This window comes from Ovis canadensis, chromosome 2, assembly GCF_042477335.2.
Source record: "Ovis canadensis isolate MfBH-ARS-UI-01 breed Bighorn chromosome 2, ARS-UI_OviCan_v2, whole genome shotgun sequence".
NCBI classification, from domain to species: Eukaryota; Metazoa; Chordata; class Mammalia; order Artiodactyla; family Bovidae; genus Ovis; species Ovis canadensis.
This window is the reverse complement of record NC_091246.1, coordinates 252,204,690-252,222,702: the sequence shown is the minus strand read 5'-3', so window position 1 is coordinate 252,222,702 and position 18,013 is coordinate 252,204,690. Positions and strand designations below refer to the sequence as shown.

At 51.2% G+C, this 18,013-nt stretch overlaps 1 protein-coding gene and 1 long non-coding RNA gene across 13 annotated transcripts in view; one reads left to right on the top strand and one right to left on the bottom strand.

Moving 5' to 3' along the window:
* TMCO4 (transmembrane and coiled-coil domains 4) overlaps positions 1 to 5,934 on the bottom strand; it is a 104,192-nt gene extending 98,258 nt beyond the window's left edge. For 3 of the 12 annotated variants that reach the window (XR_011254128.1, XM_069575108.1, XM_069575113.1), the window contains exon 1: positions 5,837 to 5,933. The gene's annotated coding sequence lies outside the window, so the exon portion shown is untranslated. Of the gene's footprint in view, positions 1 to 5,620 lie in introns of all 12 variants that reach the window. The other 9 variants (XM_069575109.1, XM_069575112.1, XM_069575115.1 and 6 more) reach the window with 6 other exon arrangements.
* Positions 5,935 to 14,081, top strand: LOC138433068 (uncharacterized). The gene is made up of 5 exons (XR_011254127.1): positions 5,935 to 6,176; positions 7,714 to 7,870; positions 8,239 to 8,436; positions 8,657 to 8,790; positions 13,819 to 14,081. It is a non-coding gene; the product is annotated as an uncharacterized lncRNA (long non-coding RNA).
* The last annotated feature ends 3,932 nt before the right edge of the window (positions 14,082 to 18,013 follow it).

Genomic DNA, 18,013 nt, shown 5'->3' with positions numbered 1-18,013 from the left:
GTAACAATTTAAACAGTGTTTAAACAATTTAAACAGTCATAGGGCAGTCAAAGAATCTTTAGTTCTTCCCTGAAGTCCTTAGATAACAGTGTCTGATACACATTCCCTGAGTTGTTTTATAGATGATAAAACCACTGTCAGATGGAAGGATGTAATTACTCGATGACCACGAGAACATAGCCCCCAGACCTCCTGGAGCCTGAGGATTGCTAATGCTAACCCCTGCGATACACCCTGTTACCTCACCATCAACCAACCAGAGACTGGTACACAAACTGATCACACAGCCTGGGACTCCCCTCCTTCAGCTGGTCTTTAACACTGCTTCCCTGAAAGAGAAAACGCTTCCCTGTAAACTGACGCAGCCACTATGGAAAACTGCATGGAGGTTCCTTAAAACCAAAACCAGAGTTGCCGTATGATCCAGCAATCTCACTCACAGGTATATATCCAGAATAAGCTATGATTTTAAAAGATACATGCATCCCAATGTTATATCAGCATTGTTTACAATAGCCTAGACAAGGAAGCAACCTAAATGCCCAACAACAGATGGATGGATGAAGAAGATGCGTTAAATATACACAGTGGAATACCACTGAGCCATCAGAAAGAATGAAAGAATGTCACTTACAGCAACATGGGAGGCCTAGAGACTGCCATACTAGGTGAAGCCAGTCAGTCAGAGAAAGATACTATGTGATATCACTTGTATGTAGAATCTGAAACACGGCACAAGTGACCTTCGCTATGACACAGAAAGACTCACAGACACAGATAAACAAGGGCCTACTGTATGAAACAGGGAACTGTACTCAGTACCCTGCAGCAAGCCACGATGGAAAAGAATGTGAAAAAGAGTTATGTATATACGCGTATAACTGAATCACTTTGCTATACACCAGCAACTAACAACACTGTAAATCAACCATGCATCAAAACAAAAACAAAACGCTTCCCTGAAACCCATCAGGGAATCTGGGTTATTTTTGAGAACGGCTGCCCTGAACTCCGGAGAAGGCAATGGCACCCCACTCCAGCACGCTTGCCTGGAAAATCCCATGGACAGAGGAGCCTGGTAGGCTGCAGTCCATGCTAAGGGTCGGACACAACTGGGCGACTTCACTTTCACTTTTCACTTTCATGCATTGGAGAAGGAAATGGCAGCCCACTCCAGTGTTCTTGTCTGGAGAACCCCAGGGACGGGGGAGCCTGGTGGGCTGCCATCTATGGGGTCACACAGAGTCGGACACGACTGAAGTGACTTAGCAGCAGCAGCCCTGAACTCCTGGTCTGCCACTGTATAACAAATGCTGCACTTTTTCCTTCACCACAACAGGTCTCAGCAGCTTGACAGTAGATTGGTCTGTGGGAGTGAACAGACGCAAGTTCGGTTCAGTAAAGACCCCACTTTTCAACTTTATTTTCCCCACTCCCTTTCTTCTAGCCAGCTTTCTCCCAAGCTGAGCCGCTGCGCCTTGCAGCCTATGCTGGGTTTCCACCTCGGGACGCAGCTCAAGCTGTCTTTTTTTTTCTTGGTGTGGATCCTCATCTCCAAATAATGCCCTTCTTCAAAGTGAAAGTGAAAACCTTTGTCGCTCAGTTGTGTCTGACTCTTTGTGACCCCATGAACTGTGGCCTACCAGGCTCCCCTGTCCATGGAATTCTTCAGGCAGGAATACAGGAGTGGGTTGCCATGTCCTCTTCCAGGGGATATTCCCCACCCAGGGATCAAACCCAGGTCTCCAGCATTGCAGGCAGAGTCTTTACCATCTGAGCTGCCAGAGGAACCCCCTTCTTCGAAAGCACAGCTTAAAAATAAAGTCAGGGACTTCCCTGGTGGCCTGGTGGTTGCGAGAGCGCCTGCCAATGCAGGAGACACAGGTTTGGCCCCTTCTCCGGGAAGATCCCACATGCTGAGGAGCAACTGGGCCTGCGTGCCACAACTATTGAGCCTGCACACAACTGCTGAAGCCCGTGCCCCTCGCGCCTGCGCTCCGCAACCGGAGAAGCCACCGCAGTGAGCAGCCCACACAGTACACATGGAGAGCAGCCCCTGCTCGTGGCAGCCGGGGAGAGCCCACAGGCAGCCGGGGAGAGCCAGTGCAGCCACAAGTTAAACAGATCAGTGAGAGCTCCTGCAGACTTCCCTCCCGATCCCATTTCAGCCTCGCCACTGCCTTACGAGGAAGAGACTAACACTGGCCCCATCTTACAGATAAGAAAACTGAGAGGGCTACACAGGCGGCAAATGGCAGGACCAGGATATACGCCTCCCCAGGTGCATGTGACTTGAGACCCAAATCCAGCTCTGTTTTACTAAGGGGTCTGAGGGGCTGCCACGAGGCTTCTTGGATTTGTCCAGCCTGCCGCCTCGGAAGTGCTGCTCATGCTTTCTCTGGGGGGCCTCACCTCCTCTCAGGCATGAAGGCTGGTTGCCTACGTGCCTGTCTCCCCACCCAGGATGGTCGGGGGGCAGTGGATGATGCCCAGGACACCTGTGCTTTCCCACCTGCTCAGCAGAGCTCCTCCTCACGCAGGTGTAAGCTATCAGGTGCCACGACTGCCTTGTGTGACTTTTCTTAATCCAACGTGCCACCACCTGGCAGCGGAGGATAGGTTGGTTGGTTTGCGGTCTGTGTCCCTCATTGGAGAAAGTTCCGTGCGGGCAGTGGGTATTGTGTCATGTTCCCTGGTGTCTCTTAGAGCGCTGCCTGGCAGCGCAGGTGAAAGAATGAATGAACACCTACCCTCACAACTAAGAGGTGACGTCTGCAACTTTTCTTTTCTGATGAAGGACAATAGAATTTTAGATAAAGCAAGTCCACATGTGCATTCAAGAGCTGCTTGCAAAGAGATTTCATTACCGAGCATCTCAGAGCAAACTCCGAGCGGTCCCAGAAATCACGAGGGTTACAGCTGGAGGTAGGGGTGTGTGACCGGGTGGAAGCTGACATTAATTCCAGTGATATCTTACACAATTATACACAAGTATAATTACACTTTGACATAAACCTCCCACATACCTGGGGAAGTCCGGTGGCCTGGGGAACTTGGAACGCCAGTTGAGGCTGGGATCAGATCTGACAGAGGAGGTGTTACCCTGGAAAAAGGGAGCTGAGGGAGGAGAAGCAGTCTAGAAGAGCCCGTGCAAAGGCCCTGAGGCAGAGGCAGCAGCGCGCTCGAGCACAGAGGGCTGCTGATAGAGTGGTCTGAGACGCAGCTGGAGGAGGAGGCCAGCTGCAGGTGGGGCCCAGGCGGCAGGACTTTCAGGGCCGTGCTGAGGTTTTTGCTCTTTTTCTTTACCCTAAGAAAGTGGCTTCCCTGGTGGCTCAGAGGTTAAAGCGTCTGCCTCCAATGCGGGAGACTTGGGTTCGATCCCTGGGTCAGGAAGATCCCCTGGAGAAGGAAATGGCAACCCACTCCAGTATTCTTGCCTGGAGAATCCCAAGGACGGAGGAGCCTGGTGGGCTACAGTCCACGGGGTCGCAAAGAGTCGGACACGACTGAGCGGCTTCACCTCACCCTAAGAAAGCAGGAAGCCACAGAAGGGATTTGAGCAGAGGGTGGTACAATCGGATGGGTCTGGCTGTCAAGAGGAGGGTGGCAAAGTGGCAAGTGGGTTCAATACCCTTTTAAGCCCCCTTCTGCTCGTTGTAACGTATTCAAGGCAGCGAGGCCCTCCCCCCCATTTCATCTGCTTCCGCAGTTTAAAATGTACAGCAATGGTTACAAAACCATCAGGTCCTAAAGGAGAGAGTGAGGATAAACACCTAATGACGTTTCTCAGGTCCCACATGTGTGGGCCCGGGAGGCTGATCCAGCCACTTGCAGCCTCGTGGTACCAGTGCAGGGAAAGATGATTGCAGGCTCACGAGAAACTCTCCAGGCTGTGACCTTGACGAACCTCCCTCCCTGCCACCCCAACCAGGGCAGCATGTGTCTTACCGACCGCTGTGCCCCCAGTGTCTAAATGGTGCCATTCTGATACTTGCTTGGTCACGGCAACCAAGGCAGCCAACTGTGCCATCTAACTGCTCCCAGGCCTTGGCAAGGATCCCAGGGTGGCAGCTCTACTCAGGGCCCTTCGCGGCTTTGGCCTCTTTCGTCCCCATGACAACCCTGGGGACAGGTATTTTACAGGCGAGGCAACCGAGGCACAGACAGGTCACTTAGCTTGTTCAGGATGACTCTGGAAACTGCAGACTGAGGGCCTGAGCCACCTGTGTGATGCAGTACATGTGACCGCAAGGGTTCTGAAAGCTGAAATGCGGACCGGGACACAGGCTCTATTTCCTCAGGCTCCCGGCCTTCAACTCGGCCACCCTCCCTCTGCCTCTTACATTTCTTTACGGAGAGCACTCACAGGTTATCCACAGGGTCACTTGAGTCTCTAAATAAACACTATGAATAAACAATACACCCTGGCTAACGCCTGATTTGGCAAGGTCTCTGATGTGAGCCGCAACCTGGACCCTGCTTACGATTTCCGAAGCCTTTCAGCACAGCACCACCAATGCTGTGAAGTATCGTGACTCCTGCCGTGCGACGAGAAAACAGGCCGAGGGAGGCAGAATGACGCGCCCAAGATCACACAGCTAGCTTTCCAGACTCTGAGGTCAGCTCAGGGCCGCCCTCTACCCACCCAGCCCCTCCTCCCCAAATCCCTAGGGGTGGGGTTGGGGGACCTCAGGCTGGCCAAGCCTCCCAAACAAGGCCTGGCAGGACTGGGAGCTGTGAGCTTTCATCCCTTCCTGCCCTCTTCTCAGACTTCAGGGGGAGAAGATGCCAGTGCTCCTCCTCATCCCTCCTCCCGCTCAGGCTGAAGCGCAGGGTTTACCCCACTCTCTGCAATGCACCCCCACGCCCCAGGCCAGCTCTCGCCTCGCTGACTGCTGTATTCTCAGTGCCTAAACCGCACAGCGTAGGCGTTCAATATATATTTGGTGGATGCCCCCAAAGCTTAAAGGGCTTCATGTTTCTGCCCTGAAATGAACGCTGAGTTAGTGAACAGAGGACTCACTGTTGACTCCTACGCAGTGGGGTCCAGACCAAGGCCTGGAGTGTAGCGGGGCTGCGGTCCTGCCTTCCTGCGCCACCCTGAGCAGGGCAGACAGGAGACCGGAGGAGTGTGTGTGTGTCAGAGAGGAGACCGGAGGAGTGTGTGTGTGTCAGAGAGGAGACCGGAGGAGTGTGTGTGTGTCAGAGAGGAGACCGGAGGAGTGTGTGTGTGTCAGAGAGGAGACCGGAGGAGTGTGTGTGTGTCAGAGAGGAGACCGGAGGAGTGTGTGTGAGCCTCAGCTTACCCAGGTGTAAAATCCGCCCCAAAGTGAGTAAATCGGTAGAAATTCATCCTTCCTCTAACAACAGGAGTCAGGAGGAGGCCACCTGGGCTCCCTGTGACCCTGGGGCCTTTGCTCCAGAGTTTATTCTCGACACCTTCGCCTCCCTCCCAGCTTTAGTGTCTCCTGAGAGCTCAGAGGGCTGCAGGGGCCAGAAAAAGGCGGGCCGAGGAGCGCCCGAGGGGCCCCGTGAGCCAAGGGGAAGCCCGGCGACCCCGGCTGACCTTGGGTCGGGCAAGCACCGCCCCTCCCCGGCCCGGACCAGAGTCCTCATTTACCAGGGGAGGCCCGGCCTCAGTTTCCCCATCTGCGGCCAAGGCGTGGGGCTCTCAGCGCACTTCCGGCTCGGACGGAAAGCAAGAAGCCGCCCGGCGGCTTTGACTCCGGCCGGTCGGCGCCGGGCCGCCGCCGCGCCCCTGGCACCGGGGGCCGGGGGAGGGGAGGAGGGGGCAACGGGCCCGCGGGCCGGGCGGCGCGGAGCGCGCGCCCCTTACCTGAAGGCGGCGGCGCGCCGAGGGCCAGGGCGCCGGGCTGCTCCGGCCCCGCCCCGCGCGCGGCTCCCGCCGCCCGGCGCCCCGCCCCGCGCGCTCCCGGTGCTTCCGGGCTCCCGGCCCCGGCGCGTGGCCCGGGCTGCCCGGCTCAGGCAGTGACCCGCCAGCCCCGCGCCAATCTCGCTCCGTGGGCCCGTGCGCCCTCGCGGGTTCGGCGCTGCGGAGAGTGCTCGCCGGACTCGGTCCCCCCACGCGGAGAGCCGCGCGGCCGTCCGGGGGGAATCGTCAAAAGCAGATGATGTGAAATCAAAGAGCCGGCCACAGACCCCGCCTTCCCGCCTAGGTAGACAGCCCTGTGAAGTTCACAGAGCGTTGAGATCTATCCATGCTGTCAAGTTTCCCTTCCGTTTCTTTGCCTTTGAGGTTTCCCCTGCCTGGCGCTGCAAAGACTGCAAGCGGGAGGAGAAGGGGACGGCAGAGGATGAGATGGTTGGATGGCATCACCGACTCGATGGACATGAGTTTGAGCAAGCTCCGGGAGTTGGCGATGGACAGGGAGGCCTGGCTTGCTGCAGTCCAAGGGGTCACAAAGAGTCGGACAAGACTGAGCGACTGAACTGAACTGCCTGGTGCTGTGACCCTGGCTCCCATGCCGGTTGTTCCCCGCCTCCCCCGCCCCCCCCCCCACCACCCTAGGGTGGCATCTTCCCCGTCCACCCAGCACGTCCAGTCAGAGAACAAATAACTCTGAACACCTGCTGTGTGCCAGGTACTGTTTAAGTGCCTGGGGAACCCCACCCCAGGCTTCCCGCTCTGTTCTGTGTCAGTTGCAGCGCTTCTCACTCTGTGAAATTGTTTTGGTTTGTCTCCCTGTTTCTGTTCATGGCTTGCCGTCCCCACTAGAATTTAAAAGCCAGGAGAGTCAGTCCTCTGCTGGGTGCCCAGCCGCAGGGACTGGGAATGATTCTGAACCCAGTAGTTGGTTCAGAATGATATAACGTATGTGCTCAGTTCAGTGCAGTTCAGTCGCTCAGTCGTGTCCGGCTCTTTGCGACCCCATGATCCACAGCACGCCAGGCCTCCCTGTCCATCACCAACTCCCGGAGTCTACCCAAACCCATGTCCATCGAGTTGATAATGCCATCCAACCATCTCATCCTCTGTCATCCTCTTCTCCTGCCCTCAATATTTCCCAGCATCAGGGTCTTTTCAAATGAATCACCTCTTTGTATCAGGTGGCCAAAGTATTGGAGTTTCAGCCTCAACATCAGTCTTTCCAATGAACACCCAGGACTGATCTCTTTTAGGATGGACTGGTTAGATCTCCTTGCAGTCCAAGGGACTCTCAAGAGTCTTCTCCAACACCACAGTTCAAAAGCATCAATTCTTCGGTGCTCGGCTTTCTTTATAGTCCAACACTCACATCCATACATGACCACTGGAAAAACCATTGCCTTAACTAGACGGACCTTTGTTGGCAAAGTAATGTCTCTGCTTTTGAATATGCTGCCTAGGTTGGCCATAACTTTCCTTCCGAGAAGGAAGCGTCTTTTCTTTCTTTTTTTTTTTTTAAACATTTGGTTTTATTTTATTTATTTATTATTATTTTTTTTAATTTTAAAATCTTTAATTCTTACATGCATTCCCAAACATGAACCCCCCTCCCACCTCCCTCCCCATAACATCTCTCTGGGTCATCCCCATGCACCAGCCCCAAGCATGCTGTATCCTGCGTCAGACATAGACTGGCGATTCAATTCTTACATGATAGTATACATGTTAGAATGCCATTCTCCCAAATCATCCCACCCTCTCCCTCTCCCTCTGAGTCCAAAAGTCCGTTATACACAGCTGTGTCTTTTTTCCTGTCTTGCATACAGGGCCGAGAAGTAAGTGTCTTTTAATTTCATGGCTGCAGTCGCCATCTGCAGTGATTTTGGAGCCCAGAAGCGTGTGAATCGACCTCATTCCTCTAGCAATCCTGTGAATTCTCATCACATCTATTCTACAGGAAAGCAAACTGAGGCTCAGGTCAAGGTAGTGCGGAAGCCACAGTGATCTCGGGTGGCCTCGGCCTGCAGTGGCTTGGAGCGGAGCTTGGGTTCCCAGAGCAGAGACTGAGGCCAGGTTCCTGTAGTGAGAGCACCAGATCCCAGCCACTAGGTCAGCCCGTGACCAGGCCCTGGCCCTTTGGCTGTGCAGAAAAGAATTCCCACAAAGATAGAAAGTAGTTAAACAAGTGAGGTGTTCATTAGGAGGAAAACAAGAGTACAGTACTCAGAAAGAGTTGCTAAGTTGCCTCCTCGTGGTAGTTTGAATTACTTTTATGGGGCATTTTTTCTGGGTTTTCTTTGGCCAATCATTTTGATTTGCCTGATTCTGAGTCTGTATTTGGTGTATTTCAGGATCCTCTCTGAGGCTTCTCTGGTGGCTCAGATGGTAAAGGATCTGCCTGCAATGTGAGAGATGTGGGTTCCATCCTTGGGTCGGGAAGACCCCCGGAGAAGGAAATGGCTACCACTTCCAGAATTCTCCTCTGGGAAATCCCATGGACAGAGGAGCCTGGCGGGCTACTGTCCCCGGCGTTAGGCCTGACTGAGCAAGTATGACTTTCACTTTCAGGATCCTCCCGCGTGTCCTTGCTTGTCTTTCCGCCAAGGTGGATTCTGGTGAAGAGGCTTATGGGTGCTTGATATCACTTACTATGAGGTGATCCCCTCTCCCTCTTTGACCTCCACAGAGCCTTTCTATGCATGTGCGGTCAGGGAGTGCTTGACTTTGAGAATGAGGAATATATGGTCTTTTATCTCTTTACCTGGGCAGGACCCAGCCTCCTTCATCATCCCACTGTTACGGAGCTTCTGTCCACAGGGGAGAAACTCTTCCGCCGAGGGCCCATCTGTCTCCTGCCCCTGAAGTACCAGTGATGAGCCAGAGTGAGTCACTGTGGCCGCAAGGTTGTTGCTGTTACTCCAGGTGAAGACAGCCCAGTGCTGTGAATGGGAAAGGCACTGATCAGGGTCAGAGACCAGCTTCCAAGAAGCCTGTGACTCATGCATCTTGTGGAATGTTCTAGGCTTCTGTCTCCTCATCTCACTGGCCACTCAGGACAAAGAATAGTAGCTCTCCTTTCCTATGAGGCCATTGTGAGGGTCAAATGGGCGTGCACCCCTCGGGCGCATGGGATGTATATCTCTGAGCACACGAGCCTTGTCAGTTGCAGAATTAATAACTACATGGACGTGAACATGGACAGAAAACCTCCAGCCAGCCCTCCTGGGCTCAATGTCTCTTTTAACAGACTGGCTTTGTGGTTCCAGGCACCACTCTGCCCAACAGCCTTGCCCTGTCTGTAGTTCAAGAGCGACGCTGTGTCAAACGCTCTTGACTCCAGACATTGGAGCAGTTGCAGCTTTGCGCAGTGCTCACCCCTGACCCCAGCTTCCTCCTCACCCCAACAATGAACAGCACACGGGACCTGACCCAGAATCCAGGGTACAGGAAGGGAACGTAGAGAAAGTACATTTGTCCCTCTGGTGTAGGCACTGGAGGTTTTTGAGGTTTGCTGTTGAAAAATCCACTTTCCTCCTCTTAAAATAAGAATCATTATGGTTCCTCTGGAGGAGGAAATGGCAACCCACTCCAGTATTTTTGCCTAGAGAATCCCATGGACAGAGGAGCCTGGCGGGCTACAGTCCATGGGGTCGTAAAAAGTCGGACATGACTGAGCGACTAATGTAATATTTATGGTTCCTACAAGGTTTGTCATGAGAATGAAACATATATCATGAGCAAATGTAGGGGAAGCGCTTTGAATGCTGCCTGGCACACAGGACAAGCTCAGTAAACATTAGCTGCGCTCATTCTCAGTAAAAGTTACCTCTACTGGGGCTGGGACGTGCCTGGTGTTCCAGGGGCTGAAACTCCACACTCCCAGTGCAGGGGGCCCAGGTTCGATCCCTGGTCAGGGAACTAGATCCCACATGGCTACAACCGAGAGTTCGCATGCTGCAACTAAAGATCCTGCGTGCCACAAGCAAGACCCGGTCCAGCCAAGATATCTATCAGCTCCTCCCACAGGAATGTTTAGGGAGTTGTGCTGGAAGGAAGAGTCTTTTCATCCCCCATTAACTAATTCAGCCCGAATTTACTGAGTAGCTGGCAGGGTTTTAGGCATTGCAGAGACAGCGAGGAAAGAACCAAAGTGTCTCCAACAAGTCATGGAGCTGACAGTCTAGTTTGTGGGGAAAGGGAGATGGACAGCCAAACAAATAATACACCATGTCGTGTGGTTGCTACAAAGACACAGTAAAGCAGGGCGAGGGGAACCCTGGGAGAGGGTGCTCTTGCAGAGGTCAGGGAGGCTTGCTGGTGTCTGACCCAGACAGGGCATCCCAGGCAGACAGCAACTGCAAGCTGTAGAGACGGGGAAGGTGGCTGACTCTTTAAAGGAGAAGGATGGAGTGGAGGGATTCGAGGGAGAGGAATAGATGAGAGGTGATGGGGGCCGTTTCACTGTGAGCTTTCTTTATAATTTAATTCATTTCTTTGCCCTTGGCTGGGCAGGGTCTCTGTTGCTGCACGCGCTCCTCCCTGTGCTGAGTGGGGGCCACTCTCTAGTCGCGGTGGGCTGGCTTCCCGCTGCAGCGGCCTCTCCTCTTGCGGCTCACGGGCTCCAGGGCACCGGGACTTTAGTAGCTGCAGCATCTGGGCTCAGCAGTCGTGATCCTGGGCTCCAGAGCACAGGCTCAATAGTTGTGAGCTCACAAGCCGAGCGATCCCGCCGCATGTGGGATCCCCCTGACCAGGGATCGAACCCGGGTCTCCTGCATTGGCAGGCGGATTCTTTACCACTGAGCCACCAGGGAAGCCCCACTGTGAGCTTTTTAGAAAGGATATTGTGTGGCCTAGGGGTTCCAGGTTTAGCAAATGAAAATACAGCATACTCGGTTACACTGGAATTTCAGATAGACGAGAAATAGATACTTTTTAAGTATAAATGTGTCCCCATACTTCCCAGGACATACTTATACCAAAAAGTTATTCACTGGGTATCTGAAGTTCCATTGTAACTGGGTGTCCTCTATGTGGTATAATGACCCCACTTGAGCCCTACCCCTAGAGATTCTGATTCTGCTGGTCTGGGGTTAGGCCAGGCCTACGTATTGTTCATAAGCTCACTAGGTATTTCTAATGTGTGCCCAGGAGCTGCTGATGTAGGGCATTGTTCATGAATTTTGTTCGGTAAGAAATGGGGAGTTGCAGAGGGTTTGGGGGCAGTGATGTGACATGATTTCACGTTTCCAAAGGATTCCACTGGCTTCCGGAGGTGGACACATGGATGAGAGTGGACACAGGTGAGTGGTTAGGAGACTGTTGCAATGGTCCAGGCCAGGGAGGAGGCCTGTATTTATTGAGGGCCTACTACAGACGAGGCCCTGTAAAACACTGTAAATGTACATCATGGAGCGTAGGTTCCTGGGCGCTGCCCCAGACTGGCCCAATTTAGAATTTCTCAGGTGTATGGAAGCCTAGGGATTTATATTTTAAAAAGTTCCCTGGGTGATCAGTTAGGTTTGCAGCAACCAGGTGATTGGATTTGATTCTCCCAGAAATTATAGAAACTGCCGTGGACGTTGTTCAGAGACCGTTATCCTTGTGGCTAGCTCTTCATGTCCCATGTGTGCTTTCTATCATTTAATCCTATGCAGTTTATACTGTTTTTAGCCCCACTTCACATGGGAAGGAACTGAAGCTTGAGGAGGGGGGTGGCGGGTATTAACTAACCTGGGCAGGGGCATCAAGCTACACGATTGCAGAGCCAGGATTTGATCCCAGATCTGATCGGTTCTGCTGTCTTGCCATCCCATAGGGTCAAACATCAATACAGGTTCAAAGATATTTAGAGGATGGCTCCGCAGCAGAATGAGACTCCTTCACCATGTTCCACTGATGTCTATCCTTCCAGGATGTGGGTGGGGGCTGGCCTGGCACGAGTGTTTGTTGGATGGTACTGAATTCTGGGGGTGATGTCACTGAAAGCAGCCCCGTATCCCTTCCTGTAGAATATCTGTATGATGCTGTTGTGTTGGACTTGAGACTGAATGACACAGAAGATCGTTTACGGTCACTTCTTTCCTAACGACGCTCAGAAATAAACGGGTATCATGGGGAAGGACTGGACACACCTGCAGAGGGGAGTCAGGGTGGAGGGTGCTGTGGGTGGTTTCTCGTTACCATGGATACTCCTATGTTGCCGACTTATCTCTTGTTTGCGTTTCTAAGGCGTCTTTGACCCGAAGAACTAAACATCTTTCTGTTAATGGGACCATCAACTAGAATTGGCTAAGCTGAATGGCAGTCATTTAGGGTCAAAGTCACTTGGGTTAATATTTTCCCCCACTGTTCTTGTATGTTAGGTAATACTTTTGTGGTTCTCTGCTTTATCTCTTACACAGAGGTATGAGTGATGACCCCTACTTGCTTCTCATCCAAGAATGTTTGTACTTGCCCCTGATCTAATATTTTCTAGTGCATGAGACTCTTACCACTGGTGATACATGAGGTGTCTTTTGCAGGTACATGAACTTGTGTTAAATCACCTTGAGTCCCACATGACAAAGTTATTCCCTTCAATCCTTATTCTACTGAGAACAGTTTGATACTATTGAATCTTTTTGTTGTTGTTAAGGTACAATTTTTATTTGTTTCTCATAAACTAATAATCAAGGCCATTATTTAAACCATTTTTCTTTGTGACTTACAGGTTCACAGACAAAAGGTATGTATATTTCTTTTTCTTTTTTTTTAAAAAAACTTTATTGGGTATCTTTGACATAGACAATTATATATATTTAAGGTATACGATTTGATGTTTTGACATATGTATACCTTGTGAAAAGATCACTCCAGTCAAGCTAAATCATTTAATCCATCATGCCTACATAGTTTCTGTGTGTGTTGAGAAGATTTGGTTTCATATCTATCCTCTTGGCAAATTTTAAGTATACAATACAATATTGTTCCCTGTATGGGCTTCCCTGGTGTCTCAGCCAGTAAAAAATCTGCCTGAAATGTGGAAGACCTGGGTTCAGTCCCTGGTTCGGGAAGGCCCCCTGGAGAAGGAAACGGCAACCCCCTGGAGAATCCCTGGACGGAGGAGCCTGGTGGGCTACGGTCTGTGGGGCTGCAGAGAATGGGACTCAACCCAGCGACTCACTTTCACATTGTTGCCTGTGGTCACTGTGCCGTGTGTTCAATCTTCAGAACTTGCAGTCGTCTATTTTGTGTATTCAAGACTTTGTACCCTTTGACCGACGTGTCCTCATATTTCCCTCCCCCCCCCCAATGCCTGGAAACTACCATTCTAACTCTCTGTTTCTGTGAGTTTGACTGTTTTAGATTGTACACCCATGTGAGATCATACGATACTTGTCTTTCTGCGTCTAGCTTATTTCATTGAGCACTGTGTCTTCCGTGTGCATACATGTTACAAGTGGGATTATTTTCTCCTTTTTTAAGACAGAATAGTATACCACTGTACTCCTATAACATCTGCTAATCTTTGTTTAAGGAAGGGAGAATAGGCCTCAGCTCAGAGCCATTGGCTCTCCAGAATACTGAGTTAGGATTTAAGCACTGCATTATTTATTTAATAACCTTTTTATTTTGGAAGGAAAGAAGTTTAGATTGACAAAATGTTCCAAAGACAGTATAGAATTCTTACCTAAGAACCATATAACCCTTCACCTTGTTTCTCCAGTGTTAACATCTTATATAACCATGCTACATTTTTTTAAAGACAGAGACCAGTATTGTAATAGGGGAGAACAAGCCTGACTCTGTATTGGATCTGTTTCTTTTACTTTAACCTTTGTATTCTTTCCCTCTTGCTTCCAGTTAAGAATGTTGCCTATGGCCTGAAATGCACAGGCTAGCCCATTCTCAAGGCTCTGATCTTCAAAGATACACTTTTCCATTCACAGAGAGATAAAAAGTTGCAGAGCAGAGAATAGCATTTGCCTTGCTGGAGGTTTACAAGAACATCCTGACCTGACCTATGTGGACAGCTTCAAAAGTAAAGGATTTTGACACCAAGAAGCTGGCATCAGCCGACCACACCGTCTCCCCTTTAAGTGTAAAAGAAGCCTGAATTCTAACTCAGGGAGGATGATTCTTCAGGACACTGGTTCACCATCTTCTTGATCTGCTGGCTTTCTGAATAAAGTCACTATTCCTTGCCCCAACAGCTTATTTCTGGTTTATTGACCTGTTGTGTGGTGAGCAGTACAAGTTTGGACTTGATAACAGTATTGGTATATTACCATTAACTAAAGTATAGACTTTATTGGTTCCCCCCGCCCCCCCCACCGCGACCAGGGGCTTCCCCTGTGCCTCAGCTGGTAAAGAATCTGCCTGCAATGCGGGAGACCTGGGTTTGATCCTGTGGTTGGAGAGATACTCTGGAGAAGGGAAAGGCTACCCACTCCAGTATTCTGGCCTAGAGAATTCCATGGACTGTATAGTCCATGGGGTCACAAAGAGTTGGATATGACTGAGTGACTTCCACGTTTATTTTTTTTTAGGATTTACTTATTTATTTGTTTGTGGTTGCACTGGGCCTTCATTGCTGTGCATGGGCTTTCTCTAGTTGCAATGACTGGGGGCTACTCTCTTGTTCTGGCGCCTGGGCTTCTGACTGCGGTGACTTCTCTTGTTCTGGAGCACAGCCTCTAGGGTGTTCAGGCTTCAGTAGTTGGGGCACACAGGCTTAGTTGCTCCCCAGCATGTGGGATCTTCCCAGACCAGAGATTGCATCCATGTCCCCTGCATTGGAAGGCGGGTTCTTAGCCCCCGGACCACCAGGGAAGTCCCATTGGTTATTCTACTAATGTCCTCTTACAGTCCCAGACTCCAATGTGGGACACCACAAGGCACTTAGAGTTTTTTATTTTCAGCATGGATTTCACTTAAAAAAATCTTTTTATTGCTTTCTATAATAGCGAGTCATCTTGGCTTTTTATTTATAGTAGTGGTATGTTGTCATTCAGTAGCTAGGTCATGTCTGACTCTTTTGCGACCTCATGGACTGTAGCCCACCAGGCTTCTCTGTCCATGGAATTTTCCAGGCAGGAATACTGGCGTGGGATGCCATTCCGTTCTCCAGGGATCCCTCCTGACCCAGGGATCACACCCAGCTCTCCTGCCTTGGCAGGTGGATTTTTTACCACTGAGTCACCAAGGAAACCCTAAATAGTGCTGTAGTTCATTTTAAACCATTAGGCAACATGAGGTTATTTTTTAAAAGACGATAATAGTAAAAGTAGCATGCAGGTATACCAAAGAATTCTCAGTTTCCTTTGGTTTGACTTCACCCATGGGGAATCCTCCCCACAGACTGGCAAGATGTCACCAGCCAGACTGATGATCTTCCAGCCAGACTGATTTCTGTCACTAGTCTTTAGAAAGCATGTTTCTGGGAATTCCCTGGTGGTCCAGTGGTTAGGACTCTGTACTTTGACTGCCAGGGGCTGAGTTTGATCTCTTGTTTGGGAAACTAATATCCTGCAAGCTATGCAGCATGGGCAAAAATACAAACAACAAATTAAAAACCACAAAGGTTTTGTTAGGATGGCTGGCCACTGCTGTATCACACACTGCCCAAAGTGTGGCCAAAACCATGATGACGCTGATGTCTCGTGCAGCATAAAATCCAGAGGCAGCTGGCTCCAGAGCGGGCCCCTAAGCTCCATGACCTAGGTGCTGCTAGTGCCAACGCAGGAGACGTGAGACTTGAGCGCAGTCAGGAAGATCCCCTGGAGGAGGGCACGGCAATCCGCTCCAGTATCCTTGCCTAGAGCAGCCCATGGACAGAGGAGGCTGGGAGGCTGCAGTCCATAGGGTTGCAAAGAGTCAGACATGACGCAAGCAACTTAGCGTGCACGACAAGACCCAGGGTCTTTACACCTTTCATCGTCCTCGCATGCTGGCTGTTGGCCTTCACTGTGTCATCCTGCACCCCAGAGATGGTTCTTAAGCAGTTGTGTTCAAAAGCAGAAGAGAGAAAAAGGAAGCTCTGCTCGTGAGCCTTTCCTCATAGGTTTCTCTTCCATGATCAAGGTAGAAACGATTTTCCAGAAGCCCTTTGCTGGGATCACATGTCTGGATCACTTGATCATTCCTGGCTGCAAAGGAGTCTGGGAAAGCAAGGAATCTGGCAAGGGGGACTGGCTCAGATCCCCGCAGCCAGGAACAGGCCAGTCCGAACATTTGTGGAGCTCAGGGCAAGAACATAGAATGATTAAAAAAAAAACACCTGTCTTAACCTTCCAAACAGACACACCTTCAAACAACATGGAAGATCAGGTGTGAATTTAGAATCCTCCAGCTTCTCAGAGGTTCAGGCCAGGATGTGGCTTCTGGCTCACTGGCCCCCTTCCTTCTCTTTCCGGCCCTGGTTCCTTCCCGTCCCACACGAGGACTCCCGCACACCCAAGCCCTGTCTGCCTCCCTCCTGCAAACAGCTGCCCTTTCGCCACTCATCGAGCCTAGGAATGTGGGCAGTGGCCGCACTCTCAGAAGGTGGGCCAGGGGAGGGACTCACTCCAGCAGGCTGGAAGTGGGCTTGGGGCTGTTTGGACAGGGAATTTTGAGGTACCAGGTACCCACAGTGTGGGCTAGGTGGGCACATCTTCTTGGCCTTGTAGACTCCTCTCTCCGTCAGGAGGGGTATGGCTGGGAGAGGCCAAATGGGCGCCCTGTAAAGGACGGGGCCCTGAGCCGAGACTATTCCTGCCGGCATTGATTGAGCACATTGCTGCATGGACAAAATCAGGTTTCCCTGAAGGCAGGAGGTGGAATGGCTGCTGAGGAGGCGGCCCTCAGTGCCCCGGGGTAAGTTCCGCGGGGCCAGGAGTCTTGTGTCTCACTGACTCTTGTGTCCCTAGGACCCAAGCTAATGCTCGTGTTAGTGTTAATCACTAAGTCGTGTCCAAGTCATTGTGACCCTGTGGACTGAAGCTCGCCAGGCTCCTTTATCCATGGGATTTCCCAGGCAAGACCACTGGAGTGGGTCACCATTTCCGTCTCCAGGGGATCCTCCTGACCCTGGGATTGAACCGGGTCTCCTGCATTGCAGGCAGACTCCTTACCACCTGTGCCACCAGGGGGGCCTGGTAATGCTTAGTGTATGGTATTTTGCATGAATGAGTGCGTGAGTGAGTGAGTGAGTGAATATCTGTTAGTACCACTTGAAACTGCCCTGCGTCCCCTCACCCAGGGATGGATGCTGTTGAAGGCCAAAGAAGTTTATTTAGGGTCTGCAGTAGCGGAGCAAAGCCCAGAACTCTTCACAGCAGCCCTTCGTACCCCCTTCTCCCCACCACGCTCACTTCCAGTGGACACATCGTTTCATGCACACAGGCACAGGCTGCCCTGTCATGGGCTGCCAACAAGAGTCTGTGCTGCTAGTTCAGAGTCTCAGGGCCGGGGGTGACTCTGAGCACGTCTGTGCCTGCACTCTCACCGCACGGGTGGGCCCCAGAGCCTGGCACGCAGGACCCTCTGCCACTAGGCACAGCCCTCTTCCCTGTTCCTGGCCGATTCCTGGCCTCGGCAGGTCTACTCTCTGCCCCTGAATACGCGGTGCATTGTGCGGCTCCTCTGCTTCTCTCACACTGTTCCTTGCGAGGCTGTCTTTCAGCCCACTCTTTCTGGCTATTGAAATCAAACCTTTGCTTTAAGATCCAGCCATTTCCCACATCCTTCCTGAGGCTTGCCCTGGCCACCCAAACCTCCTTCCTCACGACTCTCCTAAGAGTTCACATACCCCATGTCCTGTCCTGGGGCGCTCGTCCACATACTGCTCAACAGAGATGGTAGGAGAGAAAGTGTTGTGGCAGTGGATCTGGTAAGATGTTTCTATTGTTACTTCTAATCCTGTTGTCTTAAAATGTATGTTTTGGGAGTGGGAGTGTTTCATTTGTTTCCAAGGCAAGCCATTCAATATCACGGTAATCCAAGTTTATGCCCTGACCAGAAATGCTGAAGAAGCTGAAGTTGAACAGTTCTGTGAAGACCTACAAGACCTTCTAGAACTAACACCCCCAAAAAATGTCCTTTTCATCATATGGGACTGGAATGCAAAAGTAGGAAGTCAAGAGATACCTGGAGTAACAGGTA